This window comes from Camellia sinensis, chromosome 9 (assembly GCF_055761805.1).
Source record: "Camellia sinensis isolate YWXY chromosome 9, ASM5576180v1, whole genome shotgun sequence".
NCBI classification, from domain to species: Eukaryota; Viridiplantae; Streptophyta; class Magnoliopsida; order Ericales; family Theaceae; genus Camellia; species Camellia sinensis.
In genome coordinates, this window is record NC_138969.1 from 122617644 (window position 1) to 122633507 (window position 15864).

Here is a 15864-nt window from a genome sequence, read left to right on the forward strand (position 1 = left end):
GTTACGGTCTAACTTTGGTGGGGAATATTTCAAAATTGAGTTCTGTGAGTATTTGGCTAATTTGGGTACCATTCACCAAACTTTTTATACTCGTACACCCGCCTAAAATGATTAAGTTGAGCGTAAACACCGTCACCTTCATCTCTTTGAGGCAACTAGGTCTCTTCCTTTCTCTACCTATGTTCTGGCTCTGATTTGGAGTGAGACAGTTCTTACTGTTGTTTTTCTTCATAATCGTATGCCTAGTCCCCTTCTATTTGGTCATTCTCCTTATGAGGCTTTGTTTTCTCAACTTTCCAATTATTCCCTCCTTCGTGTTTTTGGGTTTGCTTGTTTTACCTTTCTCTCCTATAAAGATAGGACCAAACTTAGTGCTCGGTTTGTCATGTGTGTCTTTTTGGGTTGCAGTCTTACTCAGAAGGATTACTGTTGTTACGACTGTATTTCTCGTTGCCTTTATGTCTCACACCATGTTGCCTTTCTCAAACGTCTATTTTACTTTCAGCTTCCTTCTATCACTGCCCCAGTTTCCAAAACAAATTTGGTTCACATTAATCAATTTCCCTCTAAGGTCCTTTCTGATGAATACATCTCTACTATTCCCTATGAGCTTATCCTCTCTTCTCCTCCTACCCCCTCTTGCTAAGTATCTCTCTATTGTCCCATGAGTTTGTTCCCCTTTCTTTTCTTGTTCCCCATTCTGCTCATCCTCCTCCTTTGCTAGTTTATTCTTGTCGCAAGGCTCTTTCCCTATTGGTTGTTTCCGTCCCTTGTTAGTGATCATACTACTTCTGAAGACATTGATCCTAATGGCCATCGGTATCCTCTTTGCAACTGTAAACAGGTAGTCAAACTTGATTTTGCTAAAACATATTTTTCTCCTTCATATTGCACCTTTTTTTTTCTACTATTTATTCTTTTTCAGAACCCCAATCTTACAGGAGGCCTGTCTGGATCCTAATTGGGTTCAAATTATGGAGGATGAGTTGTCTACATTGCAGAAGACTGCTACTTAGGAGCTGGTTCCTATACCTGTTGGTAAGAATCTGATTGGTTGCAAATCGGTCTATAAAGTTAAGACTCATTTTGCTGGTTCTCTCTAGCGCTATAAAGCTTGAATGGTTGCCAACGTTTTCTTACAGGAGTATAGTATTGATTATGAGGAGACATTTGCCCCTGTTGCCAAGATGACTATTGTCCATACTTTGATTTTTTGTTGTTGCTATTTGTCATTGGCCTCTATATTAGATGGATGTTAAAATACTTTTCTTAATGGTCATCTCACTGAGGAGGTTTACATGCGTTCTATCCCTAGCCTTCCTCATTCCTTTGGACAGGTTTGTCGTCTTCAATGTGCTTTGTATGATCCGAAGCAATTTCTTTGTGCTTAGCCTGATCACTTTCAAACGACTGTTGCTCAGCTTGGGTTTCATTCTTGTGCCTAGGATTCTACTTTGTTTTTCTTCCACACATCTGCTAGTTTTGTTGTCCTGTTACTTTATATTGACGATATGATCATCACTGACTTTGACTTTTTTGCTATCTTTGCTGTCAAACATCTCTTTCGCACCTTTGAAATGAAGGATCTGGGCCCTTTATGGTATCTTCTTGGTATTGAGGTTGCCTATTCTTCAAAGGGGTATTTTCTTTCTCAAGCCAAGTATGCCAATGTAGTTGTTCACCATCTTGGCCTTTCTGATACTCCTATTGAGCTTAATGTGAAGCTTAACACTATGAAGGTGCCCCTCTGGATGATCTTACTTTATATCGAGAGCTTGTGGGTTGCTTGATTTACCTAGCTATCACTTACCCTAATCTTGTCTATGTTGTTCATGTGGTTAGCTAGTTTGTTTCTGCTCTTTGTTCTACTCATTGGGTTGCTTTTGTTTGGATTCTATGTTATGTCCAATGTACTATTTTTCAGGGCTTGGTATTAGCTTCTACTTGCTCTTTGGACTTGGTGGCCTATGCTGATTCTGATTAGGCTAGTAATGTCAATGATCAGAAGTCTACTTCTGGTTTCTGTATGTTTTTTAGCGATTCCTTGATATCTTGGAAAAGCAAGAAACAAATTGTTGTGGTTTGCTTTACTGCTGAAGCTGAGTATTATGCTATGGCTCATGCTAGTGCGGAGATTGTCTACCTTCGTTGTCTCTTATTTGACTTGGGTGTCCCTCTGTCCTTTTTGACCTCTCTCTACTATGACAACCGAAGTGTTATTCAGATTGCCCATAACACTATCTTTCATGAATAGATGAAGCACAGTGAGATTGATTATGAATTTGTTTGTTAACGTCTATTGTCTAGCTCTATCTCGCTTCATTTTGTCACTTCGGCTCTACAACTTGCTGACTTCTTTACCAAGATTCACACAACTATTTGGTTTTGGTTTCTTCTTGACAAACTCTTAATATTTTCTGCTAAAACACCTTGAGTTTGAGTAGGGATGTCAGAATATATTAGTGTATATATGGCATATATTATGAGATTGTGTAAATATTTTGTATAATTAAGCATTATTCATATTTTTTATTTAGTCTTAGGGTTAGAGTTTTATATAAGATGATGTACTTTGTATTACAATATAAGTTGAATATACAATTCTCATTTAGAAATCTTACAGTTATCACCAACAAAGGTACGATAGCTAGAAGTGGAACTGCTGGAAATTGTGTTCATGTATAGAATATGATAGTGGTGTTGGTGGTAGATAGTGGCATATATATAATATGTAAGTGGCATATAATGGGTTATGATGATGTTTGTAATATTTCCTATATAAGGAGTGTCATTTGGTCTTGTAAGATAAGAAGTTTTGAATATAACAGAAATATATTCCTTCTTCCTCATATTTTCGGAGTTCTTCTTCCTCATATTTTCTAAGTTGGTATCAGAGCAACAAAAAACACAGCAGCCCTAAAACCGTCATAGCCATGTCGGAAGTCACGTCCGAAACCACTTCAACCCCTGCCGCTGCCATTCCGGTGAAAACGTCCAACTCTCACTCTGTCCAAATCACCACCATCCGCCTAAATGGTGATAATTTTCTCCGCTGGTCACAATCTGTCCGGATGTATATCCGTGGGCAAGGAAAGATCGGTTACATCACTGGTGACAAGAAGGCTCCTGCTGTTAATGATCCGCTGTTCGACAGTTGGGACGCTGAAAACTCCATGGTTATGACATGGTTGGTCAATTCCATGGAGGAGGATATAAGCTCTAATTACATGTGCTATACTGCTGCACAAGAATTGTGGGATAATGTTAGTCAGATGTATTCTGACCTAGGAAATCAATCTCAAGTTTTCGAATTAACTTTGAAGTTGGAAGAGATTCGTCAAGGAGATGATTCTGTCACCAAATATTTCAATTCGTTGAAAAGGTTGTGGCAGGATCTTGACATCTTCAACACATACGAATGGAAATCGGTTGACGACTGCAACCACCACAAGAAAACTGTGGAAGACAGCCGTATTTACAAGTTTCTTGCCGGCCTCAACATTGAGTTCGATGAAGTGCGAGGAAGAAGGAATATATTTCTGTTATATTCAAAACTTCTTATCTTACAAGACCAAATGACACTCCTTATATAGGAAATATTACAAACATCATCATAACCCATTATATGCCACTTACATATTATATATATGCCACTATCTACCACCAACACCACTATCATATTATATATATGCCACTATCTACCTTCCATTATCTCAATGCTGTTCTTCACGTCCCCAACTTAGCCTGTAACCTTTTGTCTGTCAGTAAACTATCTAAGGATTCTAATTGTCGTGTTACATTTTTTGAATCCCATTGTGAATTTCAGGACCAGAACTCGGGGATGATGATTGGGCGTGCTAGGATGCTTGAAGGTCTTTACTACTTTGATGAAGTACCTGTTAGTAATAAAAAAGCTCAGAGCTTTAATAGTACTAGTTCAATCTCTGTTCGAGAAAAAATAATGCTATGGCACTATAGGCTAGGACATCCTAGTTTTCTTTATCTGAAACATTTATTTCCAGAATTATTTAAAGGGATTGATTGTTCTTCTTTTCATTGTGAAAGTTGCATTTTTGCAAAATTTCATCGCTCTACTTATTTGCCAAAACCTTACCAGGCTTCAAAACCTTTTTATTTGATTCATAGTGATGTTTGGGGCCCTTCTAAAATCGCTACTCTTTCTGGTAAAAGATGGTTTGTTACATTTATTGATGACCATACCCGCTTATGTTGGATTTATTTGATGAATAAAAAATTTGACGTGAAAAATTTATTCACAAATTTTTACAATATGATTGAAAACCAATTTCAAACGAAAATTGGTATTTTACATTCTGATAATGGAACAGAATATTTCAATGAGCAGTTGGGTGAGTTTTTGGAAAAAAAGGGGATTTTTCATCAATCTACATGTCGGGATACCCCTCAACAAAATGGCATTGCAGAACGAAAAAATAAACATCTACTTGAAGTAGCACGTGCTATAATGTTTTACATGCATGTTCCTAAATATTTATGGGGTGAAGCAATTTTAACAGCCTCTTATTTGATAAACAGGATGCCTACAAAGGTGTTAACATACAAAACACCTTTTGATTGTCTCAAAACTTTTTTTCCTGACACGAGGTTGTTTTCTGATTTACCCGCCAAAGTTTTTGGATGTACTGCCTGTGTTCATGTTCCCAGTCAATTTCGTTCAAAACTTGACCCCCGTGCTATAAAATGTGTTTTTTTGGGTTATTCCTCAAACAAAAAGGGGTATAAGTGCTTCGATCCTCAAAACAAGAAATTTCATGTGAGTATGGATGTGTCATTTGTGGAAACAAAATCCTATTTCCCCAACACTTCTCTTCAGGGGAGACAAGTGGAGTAGAAGACCGTTTTTGGGATATTTCTATCCCGCTCCCCAATGTCATTTATCCTACACAAAAACCACATCTGTCTGATAATGATCACTTAGGAGAACCAAGTTCTATGGTGCCTAGTCAAGAAGATTCTTGTTTAGGGGGAGAAGTACTACAAAATGATCTAAATCCTGAGCTTCAGGTTTATACTAGGAAGCGATTTCATCTGAGGAATAATGACCCGAATGTCCATCCTAATGACCCGAATGTCCACCCGAGTTCTGGCATCGAAATTTTAGGTAATCCTATTCCTTCTATTTCCGACCTTGATGTACCTATAGCAATTAGGAAAGGTGTCCGAAATTGCATTAAACATCCTATTGCAAATTACCTCTCCTATCAAAGACTGTCTAAAAACCATAGAGCTTTCACATCTAGGATTTCACACTTGTTTGTTCCAAGGAATATACAGGAAGCATTGGATGATCCGAATTGGAAATTAGCAGTCATGGAGGAGATGAATGCTTTAAGGAGAAGTGGTACTTGGGAGATAGTTGATTTACCCAAAGACAAGAAAACAGTTGGGTGTAAATGGGTGTTTACGATAAAATGTAACGCAGATGGAAGCGTTGAGAGATACAAGGCGAGACTGGTGGCTAAAGGCTTCACTCAAACTTATGGGATCGACTATCAGGAGACGTTTGCTCCTGTTGCTAAAATAAATTCCATCAGAGTACTGTTATCTCTTGCAGTAAATTCAGATTGGCCTCTACATCAACTTGACATTAAAAATGCATTTCTCAATGGTGATCTTGAAGAGGAGGTGTTCATGAGCTTACCGCCGGGATTTGAGCAGAGACTTGGAAGCGACAGAGTATGCAGATTGAACAAGTCATTATACGGACTCAAACAATCACCAAGAGCATGATTTGAACGCTTTGGGAAGGCAGTTATCAGTTGTGGCTTCTCGCAGAGTCAAGCAGATCACACAATATTTTATAAACATTCAAAAAACAGTAAAATTGCAATTTTGATTGTTTATGTTGATGACATCATTTTAACTGGTAATGATGAAGCAGAGTTAGCAGCCCTCAAAGAGAAACTCGCAAAAGAATTTCACATTAAGGATCTGGGAGCCCTCAAGTATTTCCTCGGAATGGAATTTGCAAGATCCAAGGAAGGTATATTCGTTAATCAGAGAAAATATGTTCTTGATCTCCTTGGAGAAACAGGTATGCTTGGTTGTAAGATGGCGGAGACTCCGATCGAGCCTAACTTGAAGTTACAAGCTGCTAAGGCTGAAGAAGTCAAAGAGAGAGAACAATATCAGCGACTTGTAGGGAAATTGATTTACTTGTCTCATACGCGGCCTGATATTGCCTTTGCAGTCAGCATGGTAAGTCAGTTCATGCACTCACCAGGGGTAGAGCACTTTGAGGCCGTTTATAAGATCTTAAGATATTTGAAAGGAACTCCAGGGAGAGGCTTACTGTTCAAGAAACATGGACATCTTCAAGTTGAAGTATACACAGATGCAGACTGGGCAGGAAGTGTTACAGACAGGAGATCAACATCCGGATACTGCTCCTTTGTAGGTAGGAACCTAGTTACATGGCGGAGTAAAAAACAGAATGTGGTAGCTAGAAGTAGTGCAGAAGCAGAGTTCAGAGCTGTTGCCCATGGAATCTGTGAAGTAATGTGGATTAAAAGAATTCTTGAAGAATTAAAGCTTTCTCACTCGACACCTATGAAGGTCTATTGTGACAACAAAGCAGCTATATCTATAGCTCATAATCCAGTTCTACATGATCGCACAAAACATATAGAAGTGGATAAACATTTCATCAAGGAAAAAATCAATGCTGGCATAATCTGTATGACCTACCTTCCAACAGGTGAATAATTAGCTGATGTGCTAACGAAGGGACTACACAAGAAGCAATTTGATAAGCTGACTAACAAGCTGGCTATGGAAGATATCTTCAAACCAGCTTGAGGGGGAGTGCTGGAAATTGTGTTCATGTATAGAATATGATAGTGGTGTTGGTGGTAGATAGTGGCATATATATAATATGTAAGTGGCATATAATGGGTTATGATGATGTTTGTAATATTTCCTATATAAGGAGTGTCATTTGGTCTTGTAAGATAAGAAGTTTTGAATATAACAGAAATATATTCCTTCTTCCTCATATTTTCGGAGTTCTTCTTCCTCATATTTTCTAAGTGGAACGATGACCATTGCAACTTCTAGCCCAATCAGCATCACTAAAGCCAGTGACAAACAAAGAAGTAGAAGGACAATACAATAGACCACGACTATGAGCACTCTTGAGTTAACAGAACATACAACATAACATCAAAGTGAGGATGACGAAGAGCATGTATAAACTGAGTAACCAAACTTACGTCATATGTAATATCGAGACAGATATAGTAAGATAAATTATTTTCGTAACCAATTGATTATACTAACCAACATTGGAAAACAACGCATCAGGCTCACCATCAAGTTTGGTAGACGAGTCCATAGGTGTATCAATCGTTTGGGCACTTAAGAGCCTAGTCTTAGAGAGAAGATCAAGCGCATACTTCCATTGAGAAAGGAGAAGACCTTGAGAAGAATGAGCATCATCAATCCCAAGAAAATACCAAAGATTTCTCAAGTCCGTAGTATGAAATTGACAGCTTAAATAGTGTTTTAAAGCAGCAGTCTCAGTATAGTTACTGCTAGAAATGATAATGTCATTTGTTAGAATATTTCCTTGTTTCCTTATTTAGATTAGATTGTGATTGATTGATTGTAATTCCTTAATCAATCAATCAATATAAAAGGTGATTCCTTAATCAGTGCCTTAGGGCTTTCTTTTGTAATAGTTGATTGACTAATAGAAAAGGTAATGATATCATAATCATCACCCAAGCTTTATATTCTCTTAAATTACATGGTATCAAAGCCAAAACCCTAAAAATCGTCACCCACACAGTTGCTGCCACCAACCAGCCATCACCCATCCTCCACCGCTGGTCCTTGAGTCTCTATCGGAACCAACCAAGGTCCCACAAAGCTATTTCGACTTTAGCCGAAGGCCCTTTTGGCCTAGTCGACCCTTGTGAGGGCTATCCTAGCCTCTCTTTGTGTATTTCGGCTCCTGTGGATGAGTGTTTGAGGGCTTCCCATCTTTTGTTGCCTCAAGTTTCTTTTCCTCTACTTTCTTGAACACAGTTCAACACTTGTTTTGATTGGAGGTTCGTTTTTCCATATTTGATTTATTTTTTGGGTCTATAGATGATCCATTAATCTGTTTGTTATGCTCCCATAGTGGTCTGTATATGATTTTGCTTGTTTTAGCCCATTCCATTCCTCTTTCTATTCTTGTGATTCGTGGAATGGTTTTGGGTTGAAATTGTAGAGTTCTTATAACTGACCTAACTAGTGAATCCACCACTACTTCTCACCCATCTAAAGGGAAGAGCTCTAGTCCAGTTATGCCTACTACATTTAAGAACCTAAACCATAGCCTCAAAATCACCACCGCTCTGTTTAATGGTCAGAGTTACCTTTTATGTTCTCAGTGTCTTGACACTTTTTCTAAGGAGTAAGGGGAAGATGGAATATGTTAATGGAAGAGTTCACACACCAGGTATTACGAATCCTGGCTATGACTAATGGGAGATTACCAACTCTTTAATCATGGGGTGCCTCATTCATTTCATAGTTCTTCAGATTGGTAAAGGCTACTTATCCATGGATACTGCCCGGGATATTTGGGAAGTAGTCACTGCTAAATATTCTTAGAAAGGGAATTTTTTTTCAGTTTTTTGAGTTGCACTGGTCTATTGAACGTTCAGTATAGGGGGAGCAGACAGTTCTCCAGTATTACACCTTTCTGACTAATGGTTGGAAATGCCTAGATCATCTTCTAGATTGCAAGTCTGTTTGTACAGTTCACTTAATTGGTTACCAGAAGTTTCTTGCACAGAAGAGGGTTTTTAAGTTTCTGGAAGGCCTCAATGTAAAGTTTAATCTAGTCCGGAGTCGTGTCCTTGACATGGATGTTCTTCCATCTCTTCAAGAGGCCTTTGTATATATACAGAATGAGGAGAGTCATTGTTCTGCTATGTTACCACCGGCTACTGGAGACCGTTCAGCATTACTTTTTACTCCTCGAGATGGGATGGGTTTATCACTACCTCTTTACCATCCTCCAAGGAAGGATACTGTGTTCTGTGATTACTACTGCAAGCCGTGGCATACTCGTGAGATGTGTTGGAAGCGTCATGGAGCTCCATCAAGGAGTTGGGTTAATCAATCTGGTACTAGAGGCTGTCGATTAGTCCAGTCTAGTGGATGTGGCTCTAATCCACAGCCCCATCAGTCTAGTGCTGTTGACACCCTTAATTCTACTTCTGCTTTAGTTGGTCCGATTTCTGATAGTTTATCTAGCAGGACTTCTTCTGAGCTTGAGGATGTTCTGCGTCATTTGCTAGCCCACCGGTCTCCTACTGCTCCTAGTGCATCTTCCTCGTCATTTGCCCGCTCAGGTAACTTAGCCTCTTCTCCTAGCGCTTTTCTTTCCTATAAGTCTTTGCTATGAATTATTGATTTTGGTACCACAGATCAAATGTCTGGGTCTTTTGACCTGTTCTCAACATATAAGCTCTCTTCAGGTCAAGACAAAGTTAGGATTACAAATGGTACTATTTCTTCTATCTCTGGGAAATGTTTAATTCATGTTACCCCTATCTTACCTCTGTCTTCAGTGCTCCACGTTTCCAATTTTTCTGTTAATCTTCTATCCTTGAGTCGTATTACTAAGGATATGAGGTGTAGTGTGACATTTTTTTCCTGATCGTTGTCTTTTTCAAGACCTTGTCACGAGGAGGACGATTGGTAGTCGTAATGCAGAAAATGGTCTCTATTTCTTGGATCAGCTGAACAAGTTTGCTCATCATTCTAACTAGTTCCCAACCACCTAGGAGGATTTATGGTTATGGCATTGGCGTCTTGGGCATCCTTCTGTTCATTTACTTGGGCATTTATTTCTATATATTTTTACAAACAATAATCTGTCTAAGTTTCTTTGTGAGTCTTGTCAACTTGGCAAATAATACCGAGCTTCTTTGCTCCAAGTCTTAATAAAAGTTTAGTTTCTTTTTTTTTTAATACATTCTGATGTGTAAGGTCCATCTCGTGTTGTGTCTTTAAAAGGCTATAGATGGTTTGTTATCTTTATCAATGATTTTTCTCGTACTACTTGGGTTTATCTCATGAAAGAAAAAAGTCAGGTTCTCTCTGTGTTTCAAAATTTTTATGAAATGATTTGTACTCAGTTTAGGGCAATTGTCAAAATCTTGCGTTCTGATAATGGGGGTGAATACATCGATTCAGGGTTAGAGAACTATTTTTCCACTCATGGCATTAGACATCAGATATCTTGCACCAATACTCCTTAACAAAATGGGGTTGTAGAGCGCAAGAATCATCATCTTCTTGATATGGCTAACTGCATATGTTTTTCTATGAGTATGCCTTGGGGCGAGGCCGTTCTCACCTCAGCCTATCTCATTAATTGTCTTCCTACCCAGGTTTTGTAAAAACAAGCTCCACTTCAAGTTCTTCTCAGTTTAGAGTCTTTGTTTTCTATTCCTTCTAAAATATTTGGTTGTGTTTGTTTTGTCTACAATCATTCTCCTACTCGTGGTAAGTTAGACTTTCGCTCTCTCAAGTGTGTTTTCCTCGGATACTCTATAAGTGTTATCACCCTCATTCTCGTAAGTGGTTTGTGCCCATGGATGTCACCTTTTTTGAGTTCCAGTCCTACTTTTTGTCTTCTCCAATGTCACAGTCATCCTTTCGGGAGCCTTGGTGTGAAGAGATTTCTATTGTCCTTGTTGCTCCTATGGTGGAACCAGTTGTTCCTGCTCCACCTATTATTGGGACTATAGAATCTAATGCCACCAAGGACAGGGAAGGGCAAGTTTATGTTAAGGACAAAGACAGACAGAAAGTTACTTGGATACAAGAAACCACTTCTGCTCACCCACTGCCATCTCTTGCTTCTAATAAGAGTCCAGGTAACTTTGAATCTCTTGTTTCTCTTGAGTCTACTGATATTGCTATTCCTAACACTACTGATCTTGATATTCCTATTGCCAAGAGAAAGGGTGTGAGATCTTGTACACAACATCTTACCTCAAATTTTGTATCCTACTCTCATTTGTCTTCTTCATATAGAGTCTTTGTGTTAAACATTTCCTCTGTCAGTATTCCTAACTATTTTTAGGATGCTCTCGCTACCTTTGAATGGAAAACTTGCCATGATTGAGGAAACAAAAACAATTCGTAAAAATGGCACTTGGGAATTAACTGAGTTACCTAAAAGCAAACGACTGGTGAGATGCAAATGGGTATATATTGTGAAGCACAATGCAAATGATTCTATTGAGCGTTACAAGGCTCGACTTGTGGCAAAAGATTTCATTCAGACTTATGGAGTAGACTATCAAGAGACTTTTGTACTAGTGGCTAAGATGAATTCAGCTAGAATACTTCTCTCTCTAGCAGCTAATTTAGATTGGCCACTTTATCAGTGTGATGTAAAGAATGCTTTCTTACATGGTAATCTAGAAGAAGAGGTATATATGGATATTCCTCTTGGTTTTGAGGATCATCAGGTAGAGGGTAAAGTATGCAAGTTTCGGAAGTCGTTATATGGTCTCAAACAGTCTCCAAGGGCTTGGTTTGAGAGATACACTCAAGCTATACTTAAATATGGTTTCAAACAAAGTTAGGCAGATCACACTTTCTTTGTAAAACATTTCTCATGTGGTAAGACTATAGCTCTCATTGTTTATGTGGATAACATAGTGCTTACAGGCGATGATAGTGAGAAAATACCTCTGTTGAAGAAATATTCAGCCAGTGAGTTTGAAATCAAAGTCTTGGGGAACTTGAAGTACTTTTTGGGAATCGAAGTTGCTCGTTCCAAGGATGGGATTTTCGTCTCACAAAGGAAATATGTTCTTGACCTTTTGAAGGAAACAGGGATGCTTGGATGTAAGGCCTATGATACCCCACTGGAACCTAATCAGAAACTTGGTGATGATGAAGGAGGAACAGCTATTGATAGGGAGAGTTATCAGCGACTAGTGGGTATGCTCATTTATTTATCTCACTCTCATCCTGATATTGTTATTGCTGTCAGTATGGTTAGCTAGTTTATGTATGCTCCTCATCAAATTCACTTAGAGGCAGTTATAAGAATTTCGAGGTACTTGAAATCTTCTCCTGTAAAGGGTTTTTACTTTTCCAAACATGATCACCTCAGAGTGGAAGCCTACACAGATGCTGATTGGGTAGGGTCAATAACTGATAGGAGATCTACGTTAGGATATTGTACCTTTGTGGGCGGCAATCTTGTTACTTGGAGGAGTAAGAAACAGAATGTGGCGGTTAGATCGAGTGCAGAAGCTAAGTTTAGAGCTATGGCACAAGGTGTGTGTGAACTCTTGTGGATCAGACTGTTGAGTGATCTGGGGATGGGCCAGACAGACTATGTGACTATAGTGTGATAATAAGGCTACCATCAACATAACTCACAATCTTGTTTAACATGACAAGACAAAGCCTGTTGAGATTGATCGCCATTTCATCAAAGAGAAACTCACCAGTGGCATGATATGTACTCCTTTTGTGAAGTGAGGCAAACAACTTGCAGATATCCTTACTAAGGGAGTTGGGAGTAAACCATTTCATGACATTCTAGGCAAGCTGGGCATGCGAGATATCTTTGGAGACCTCTATGTGGTGGAGAGCTGGCATCTGCCTATGATGACCTCTCTGGCTGCTTTTTTCTCTTTTCAGGTAGATTTTCTGTCGATTCCATTTTATTTGTGGCATTCTAGATTAGGACATTTGGCTGCTGACCGCTTACGATCTTTAGCTCTGTCAGGTTTATTGAGTAAAGTTTCTCCTAGTCAACTTACTGAGTGTTGGGGGTGTAAACTTGAGAAAATAACAACCTTATCTTTTTGTGAAAGTACTTATGTTTCTGATACACTGTTTTCTTTAGTTCATACTGATGTCTGAGGCCTTTCTCCTATTTTTACCAAAGGGGGTTTTGCATACTATGTGTCATTTGTTGATGATTGCATTCGTTACACTTGGGTTTATCTCATAACTCATAAGTCCGACTTCTACCAGATATACTGTACTTTTTAGTCGTTGATCACTACTCAGTTTGGGTTTACTATTAAATTGTTATGATCTGACTTGGGTGGTGAATATTTTAAAACTGAGTTCTGTGAGTATTTGGCTAATTTGGGTACCATTCACCGAACTTCTTGTAATGATACACCTATCCAAGATGGTCAAACGAAGCGTAAACACTATCATCTCCTTGAGACAACTAGGTCTCTTTTTCTCTCTGCCTCAGTTTCGGCTCCATTTTAGGGTGAGGCAATTTTGACTGTTGCTTTTCTCAATCTTATGCCTACTCACTTTCTCACTGGTCAGTCTCCTTATGAGACTCTGTTTTCTCAACTTTCTAATTACTCCCTCCTTCGTGTGTTTGGATCTACTTGTTTTGTCTTTCTTCTCCGTAAAGATAGGACCACACTTAGTGCTTAGTCTATCATGTGTGTCTTTTTGGGTTACAGTCTTACTTAGAAAGGCTATCGCTGTTACGACCCTATTTCCCATCGCTTTTATGTCTTCCGCCACGTTTCTTTTCTCAGACGTCTGTCTTACTTTTAGCTTCCTCCTATCACTACCCTGATTTCCTAATGAGTATATCTCTACTGTTCCCCATGAGCTTGTTCCCCCTTCTCCTCCTACTCCCCTCCTACGGAGTACCTCTCTATTGTCCCCCATGGGTGTTCTCCTTCTGCTCCTTCTCCTCCTCCATTATTAGTCTATTCTCGTCGTAAGGCTCTCCTTCCACCGGTTGTCTTTGCCCCTATTGTTGATCCTCCTGCTTCTGATGACTCTAATTTTGCTAACTGTTAGTATCCCCTTCGCATTTGTAAACAGGTAGTCAAACCTGATTTTGTTAAAATGTGTTTTTCTCCTTCATACTACACTTTTTTGTTTGATATTCACTCTTTTTCAAAACTCTAGTCTTACAAGGAGACCTATCAGGATCTTAATTGGGTTCGAGTTATAGAGGTTGAGTTGTGTGCATTGCAGAATAATGGTACTTGGCAGCTTGTTCTTTTGCCTACTAGCAAGAATCTAGTTGGTTGCAAATCGGTCTATAAATTTAAGACTCATTCTGATGGTTCTCTCGAGCGCTAGCCAAAGGTTTCTCACAGGAATATGGTGTTGATTATAAGGAGACCTTTACCCCGTTGCCAAGATAACTACTGTCTATACTTTGATTTCTGTTGTTGCTGTTCGTCATTGGCCTCTCTATCAGATGGATGTTAAGAATGATTTTCTTAATGGTCATCACGCTGCAGAGGTGTACATGCGTCCTCCCATTGGTCTTCCTTATTCTTCTAGACAAGTGTGTCGTCTTCGCCATACTCTTTATGGTTTGAAACAGTCTCCCTGCGCTTGGTATGACTGTTTTTAGACAGCTATTACTCAGCTTGGGTTTCACTCTTGTACCTAAGATTCTGCTTTGTTTCTCCTCCACACCTCTGCTAGTTTTGTTGCCCTGTTACTTTATGTGGATGATATGATCATCACTGGTTCTAGCTCTTCTTCTATCTCTAAGGACAAGCAACATCTCTTCCGTACCTTTGAAATGAAGGATCTGGGCCCATTGAGGTATTTTCTTGGTATTTAGAAAGCTTCTTCTCCCAAGGGATATTTTTTTATCTCAGGCCAAGTATGCAAATGAGGTTATTCATCGTGTCGGTTTTATCGACACTAAGATTTCTGATACCCCAATTAAGCTTAATGTAAAGCTTAATGCTACTGATGGTGTCTCTCTGGATGATCCTACTTTATATCGAGAGATTGTAGGTTGCTTAGTCTATCTAACGGTTACTCGTCTTGATCTTTCCTATACTGTTCATGTGGTTAGCCAGTTCATTTCTGCTCCTCGTTCTACACATTGGGCTGCTTTGGTTCGGATTCTTTGCTATCTCTGAGATACTATATTTCAGGGCTTACTGTTGCCTTCTACTTCCTCTTTAGACTTGGTGGCTTATGTTGATTCTGATTGGGATGGCGATGTTAATGATTGCAAGTCCACTTTTAGTTTCTGTTTATTTCTTGACAATTCTTTGATCTCGTAGGAAAACAAGAAACAAACTGTTGTTGCTCGCTTTACTGGCGAAACTTAGTACCGTGCTATAGTTCATGCTACTACTGAGATTGTTTGGCTTCGTTGTCTCTTATTTGATTTGGGTATCCCTTAGCCTTTTCCGACCTCTCTCTACTATGACAACTGCAGTGCTATTCAGATTGCCCATAACACTATTTTCCATAAGCAGACGAAACACATTGAGATTGATTGTCACTTTGTCGGTCAGCATTTGTAGTTTGCCTTTATCTTACATCCTTTCGTCTCTTCAGCTCTACAACTTGTTGACTTCTTTACCAAGACACATCATTGTTCGGTTTCAATTTCTTCTTGGCAAACTCTCAGTATTTTCCGTTCAAACACCGTGAGTTTAAGCAGGGGTGTGAGAATATTAGCGTATCTCTATATGGTAGTATATATTTTGTATATATGTTGAGACATTGCAAGGGATTGTAAATATTCTCTTTTCTTTTTAGTCTTAGGGTTAGGATTACTATATAATTAGGTGTATCCTCGTATTACATTCACAATTAAATATGCATCTCTTATTTTGAAATCTTACACATGGATTGAAAATCCACTATTGGTGTCTGTGTGTTTCTCGATGATTCTTTTATCTCTTGGAAGAGTAAAAAGATAATGTTGTTGCTCGGTCTTCTGCTGAGGTTGAGTATCCTGCTATGGCTACTACTGTAGCTAAAATTGTGCGCTTACGTTGGTTGCTTGCAGATTTTGGCATTTCTTTGTCGGCTCCTACTCCCATG

General features: G+C 38.9%; 1 protein-coding gene across 3 annotated transcripts in view; it reads left to right on the forward strand.

The window, feature by feature from the left end:
• LOC114282852 (uncharacterized) overlaps positions 1-15864 on the forward strand; it is a 136472-nt gene that overhangs the window by 110814 nt on the left and 9794 nt on the right. The window lies entirely within an intron of this gene.